At 30.8% G+C, this 6,146-nt stretch overlaps 1 long non-coding RNA gene across 1 annotated transcript; it reads left to right on the plus strand.

The window, feature by feature from the left end:
- The first annotated feature begins 2,735 nt into the window (after nucleotides 1-2,735).
- Nucleotides 2,736-3,327, plus strand: LOC141487493 (uncharacterized). Its single transcript, XR_012468410.1, has 2 exons — nucleotides 2,736-3,213; nucleotides 3,269-3,327. It is a non-coding gene; the product is annotated as an uncharacterized lncRNA (long non-coding RNA).
- The last annotated feature ends 2,819 nt before the right edge of the window (nucleotides 3,328-6,146 follow it).

Below are 6,146 nucleotides of genomic sequence, written 5' to 3' on the forward strand. Positions count from 1 at the left end.
AAATCAAACTCTGCTTTACTTTGCCAAGCTTTCGCTTCTAATGGGAAGCTTCTTCAGGGCCTATAATTTAATGATTTTTGAATATTTTCGCCTTTGAATAATATTACAAATCATACTTACAGTAAAAATGAGTGAAAAATAATAAATTGAAGATAGAATTGACATAAAAGTTAACATGTATACGATTTTTTTTTTTTGTGGGTTTGACAAATGTCATACCTTCACATAAATGTCATTTTTCAATGGGTATGATGATTTGATAATTTTTTTACTGTAATGGAAGAGTTATTGATTGATACATCTTTCGTTATTATTATGTTTTTGATGTATTATTAATTTCCACCATTTCAAGAAAAAGGCGTTTGGAAATATTTTTTTCTGTATGTAAAACTTTGATATTAGAGAAATTTGGTTTATCTTCAACTCAAGTTATTTCTCTTTCGAAGGTAAATACTATAAACAAATTCTTGGTACACCAATGGGAGCTACTATTTCTCCTATTATAGCTCAATACGTAATGGACGATCTTTTCGAAAACATACTTCCCAAATTGAGTTTTGAAATTCCCTTTTTAAAGAAATATGTTGACGATGTCATCTGTGCAATACCTTATGACAAATCTAATGAAATTCTTGATGTTGTCAATAGATATGATAAGAAGTTACAATTCACTATCGAAATAGAAAATAATCAGACCCTTCCTTTTCTTGATACAAGAGTTATTCGTAAAACTGATAATTCCTTGATTACAGATTGGTATGTCAAACCTACTAATTCAGGAAGATATATCAATTACTATTCCTTTCACAAAAAATCAGTTAAAATTAATTTAATACTCTGTTTGAAAAAAAGAATAGAAAAATTAGTACACCCTTCCCTCAAGCAAAAAAATCTCAGACTTCTTAGAGACATACTGATCGATAATTCTTATCCCAGAAAACTTCTTAATAAAATAATTTTCAATACTGGCAGTAATACAAATTCTGATGTAATTAACAGAAATGTATGTAATGATAGTTCACCTATCAATATTTCTTATAAATCTATACCTAACCTTGGAAATTTATCTTCAAATATCATAAAACTTTTTCATAATGAACAAAATATCAAAATATGCCAAAAAAATATTAAAACTATAAAGAATTTGAATACTAAATTGAAAGATAAAACTGATACAACAAAAAAGTCAAATGTGATTTATAACATTCCTTGTAATAATTGTAACTTGAATTATATTGGAACAACATCTAGAATTCTTAATAATAGAATAACTTCACATAAAAGTGATATAAAGCTCAATAAAAAATCATGTGCATTAGCACAACACTCTATAGAAACAGGTCATAAACCAAATTTCTCTAATATCAAAGTTTTACATACAGAAAAAAAATATTTCCAAACGCCTTTTTCTTGAAATGGTGGAAATTAATAAGTCTTCTGATTGTATGAATAAGAAAACTGACATTGATAATCTCAGCAGTATATATAGTAATTTACTAGAACTACATCAAAAACATAATAATAATGAAAGATGTATCAATCAATAACTCTTTCATTACAGTAAAAAAATTATCAAATCATCATACCCATTGAAAAATGACATTTATGTGAAGGTATGACATTTGTCAAACCCACAAAAAAAAAAAATCGTATACATGTTAACTTTTATGTCAATTCTATCTTCAATTTATTGTTTTTCACTCATTTTTACTGTAAGTATGATTTGTAATATTATTCAAAGGCGAAAATATTCAAAAATCATTAAATTATAGGCCCTGAAGAAGCTTCCCATTAGAAGCGAAAGCTTGGCAAAGTAAAGCAGAGTTTGATTTTTGATTTTTTGACTGAGAGACCCTGTTAATCCATTTTACCATATATATATATATATATATATATATATATATATATATATATATATATATATATATATATATATATATATATATATATATATATATATATATATATATATATATATGTATATATATATATATATATATATATATATATATATATATATATATATATATATATATTATATACATATATATATACATATATATATATATATACTTAAATGTTGTAAGTCTGTTTTTTTATTCAGACAATTTTGTGATTGCGAAATGTAAGTCATTTCAAGGAATAATCTTTTAGAAACATTCCTCTCTTTGGTCAAAATTTTTACTGAGTTAAAGTCCATTACATGTCCATTATTGTAAACATGTTCACTAAGGGCACACCTTTCTGGATGAAGTCTACAGTCACTTTTGTGTGCAGAAATTCTGTCTTTTAATAATCTGGCAGTCTGACCAATGTATTCAGCACTGCAACTTGTACAAGGGATACTATAAACCACTTGAGATTGAAATTTTTTCGGGATTTTATCTTTTAAGTTTGAAAAAAGGGAATTAATTGTTAAAATAGGTTTGTGTGCAATTTTTTATTTTAACAATTAATTCCCTTTTTTCAAACTTAAAAGATAAAATCCCGAAAAAATTTCAATCTCAAGTGGTTTATAGTATCCCTTGTACAAGTTGCAGTGCTGAATACATTGGTCAGACTGCCAGATTATTAAAAGACAGAATTTCTGCACACAAAAGTGACTGTAGACTTCATCCAGAAAGGTGTGCCCTTAGTGAACATGTTTACAATAATGGACATGTAATGGACTTTAACTCAGTAAAAATTTTGACCAAAGAGAGGAATGTTTCTAAAAGATTATTCCTCGAAATGACTTACATTTCGCAATCACAAAATTGTCTGAATAAAAAAACAGACTTACAACATTTAAGTGAAATATATTCCTATTTACTTTTTATAGACAAAAATTGGAATTCCTTCAAAGACAACTCATTTGACATTACTTAAATTCATTTATCAACTTATTAACAAAAATTTTACAACAAAACTCTTTCTTCTGGAGGCAACTGTAACTCTTTGATTAATTGCACCAGCGGCAAATGCCAAGTCTACTTCTTCTTCAAAATTTAATAAATTGACAAGTGATGTGTTTCTAACCTAAGATCACCACGTTCTTTCTCAAATTTTAAAAAAAAACATTTTATGAATATTCCTCATTTAACTTTTATATTTGTAGCTTTCACTTACTTCATATGTCTTGTAATTTTACAGTTGTTATGTGTTTTTATCATGATCACAACTTTCATATTTTAATTTTAACTCAACTCACATGCGACCAATCTCACTAACATTGTAAGTATCCGTCTGTTAACTTAGTTCTGTATTAATTCAAAATCTATCATCTTAGCTCCCTGATGATGACAATAACCATTGTCGAAATATTGGAAATATAATGTTATAAGAGTACACTTGCGCTTCGCTGCTATCCCAAATAACTCCAAGGAATTGTTCGTAACTAGTCAGCAAAGACTACCTCTCTCTCTCTCTCTCTCTATATATATATATATATATATATATATATATATATATATATATATATATATATATATATATACACACATCGGAAAAGTCTAGGGATATTTTCAAAAATGACAATAATTTTTTTTTAGATCGCTTTAGGGAAAAAAAAGTTGACGGGTGATTATTAAACGAATGTAACTTACAAAACTAAAAAAAAATATGGCTCTTCTTTGGCACCCCGAAAAAAAATCATAATACAAAAAAAATTGGAATCAGTACAAAGTATGGCCTCCACGCTGGTTTATTACTGCCCTACATCTATCGTGCATAGACAAAATGAGATTGTCAATGTCTTGTTGAGGTACATTTGCCCATTCAGCGATTGAAAGCTCTCTCAATTGAAACGTTGTGTGAATGTTCCCCATATGCGGAGTAATTCTTCGTTGAAGCATGCCCCACACATGCTCGATGGGATTCAGGTCCGGTGATTGTGCTGGCCATGGCAATACATCAACTCCTTCGTTGGTGAGCCAGTCACTAGACGCGCGACATGTGGACGAGCATTATCGTGCATTAGGTGGAAGTTTTCACCAACAACACCAGCAAACGGACGGACGATAGGTAGAAGAATGGTGTCGAGGTACTGTCGAGCTGTGAGGGAGCGATTTGGAAAAACGAGATCGGTTCTACCGCCGATCATGATTCCGCCCCATAGCATTACTGTACCACCTCTGTATGTGTGGACTTCCTGGACGTGTCTCAAACGTTCATTATTTCCAGGTCGTCTCCACAGTCTTACTCGACGAGAATCTGGATGAAATCCAAATCTGGATTCGTCTGTAAACAAAAGTGTGGCCCAATCATGTGCATCCCAGTTTTGAAGTTCTTGACACCACTCTAATCTTCTACCGCGATTGCCTCTCGACAAAGGTGGACATCTAAGTGACCTTCTGTTGTGGAGATCTGCTTCATGCAGTCGATTTCTGACAGTATCACGACCAATGGTTACCTGGTGCGTCTGCTGCAACACGTTAACCAACTCAGGTGCTGTGATTGTCGGTTGTCTTCTTGCGGTTAAGACCAAAAATCGGTCTTGAACTGCAGCCACAATCGACTGATAACACTTTGGGAGACCCTCAAACGAAAAGCTACATCATTTTGTCGCATGCCACCTTGAAGAAGCCCTGCAGCTCTATTCATCTCAGCCAATGGTAAGCGATGGCGTTCCTTGTTAAAGCACAATATTTCCAGTTTAATTGCTGAGCAAGAATTGCATAGAATGTACAAACTCGACACTTTCAGATTATTCATTTTAGCCGAAAACCTACAGTTTGTAAAAAACTTGATAAAAGATTAGTTATCGTTTTTGCAGGATTTGTTCAACCCATAGAAATCTACAGGGTGGTCGAGTGTACCAATTTAATCGAAATTAAACGACCTCATGCATTTATTTTCATGATATTTAGTATGTTATAAAAATATCCCTAGACTTTTCCGATGTGTCTATATATATATATATATATATATATATATATATATATATATATATATATATATATATATATATATATGTAGTGGTCAATTTCATGATTATTTTTGAGTACCTACAGCAGAGTTTCGTCGGACTCAGGTCATCCTTATCTTTGGAATTTCAAATAAAAATATGTATTTTTGTATAGCAACTCCTGATCTGTAACATACATTCAATAATCCTGAACATTTTGGCAATTTGGTGATCGAGAAATGAATAACTGTTTTTTAATGCTTTCACATGACCGCTCGATTGGAAGTAATTCTCATATATATTCGAAACCTGAATTCGTCCATATTTCTCACACCGTTTTGAGATCCCCATGAATAGCCCTGTGAAGCACAAAAATCCTACACGCTACTGCATTTTGTTTACACCAGTCTCATCATTTGTGAAGTACTTTCTCTGCCATCCTGAAACACTTTCTTTTGTTACAGAAAATTATTTTGGGATAAGCAAAACAACAAACGCTCAAGCGTTCAAGAAATCATTTCTAGCTGAACAAACATTTGATAATTGACAGTTCAACTGGTAATTAAACATGATAACGAACCAGAAAAATTAAATAAACTGTAATTACGTCGAAACAACTTTGCAATTACTTCGGTCAATAGCTCATTGCGGTTATTAATGATCTGTTATTATAAACCTCTGAAGAAAAATATTATTTCATTTCAAAGAAGAGTTTCAGTAAGATATTAATATTCCCAGGTCAAATAATACTTTAGCCTCATTCGAATAAATAAAAATGATTTCAGTTTTGTGACTTTTCCTTTTTCACCTCTACAAAACATATTTTCTGAACTGATTTTGGAACACATCGCTATGAACATCATTTTTGTTACAGAAGAAAAATGGATAGATTGAGATGGTCACATAGTCGAAAATTTTCGGGAAATATTGAGTGAAGTCTAGAAAATTGAAAGTATCAATTCAATTTATTATTTCCTGATGCAACACTTTTTTCGACGGACGTTTCACCAACCAAGTTGGCATCTTCAGGAGATGAAAAAAATGCTTGTCTAGTTCAATGCTGAGTATTTTATATGTACCAGCAAATTCATCATTGAGTAACGGCAAAGTTTGAATAAGGTTAAATCTTTCAGATTCTTATCTATTTCAACAAGTTTATTATAATCCCGTCAATCTAGACATTGGAAGGTACATAAATTTACAACAAGCTGCAAACGCGTGTAATATTGTTCAAAACATATTAAAAATTAAGATTTTTAAA

The sequence above is a fragment of the Leptinotarsa decemlineata genome, unplaced genomic scaffold (genome assembly GCF_025532065.1).
Source record: "Leptinotarsa decemlineata unplaced genomic scaffold, Ldec_3_MD MMD2_P_RNA_scaffold_2, whole genome shotgun sequence".
Taxonomy (NCBI): Eukaryota; Metazoa; Arthropoda; class Insecta; order Coleoptera; family Chrysomelidae; genus Leptinotarsa; species Leptinotarsa decemlineata.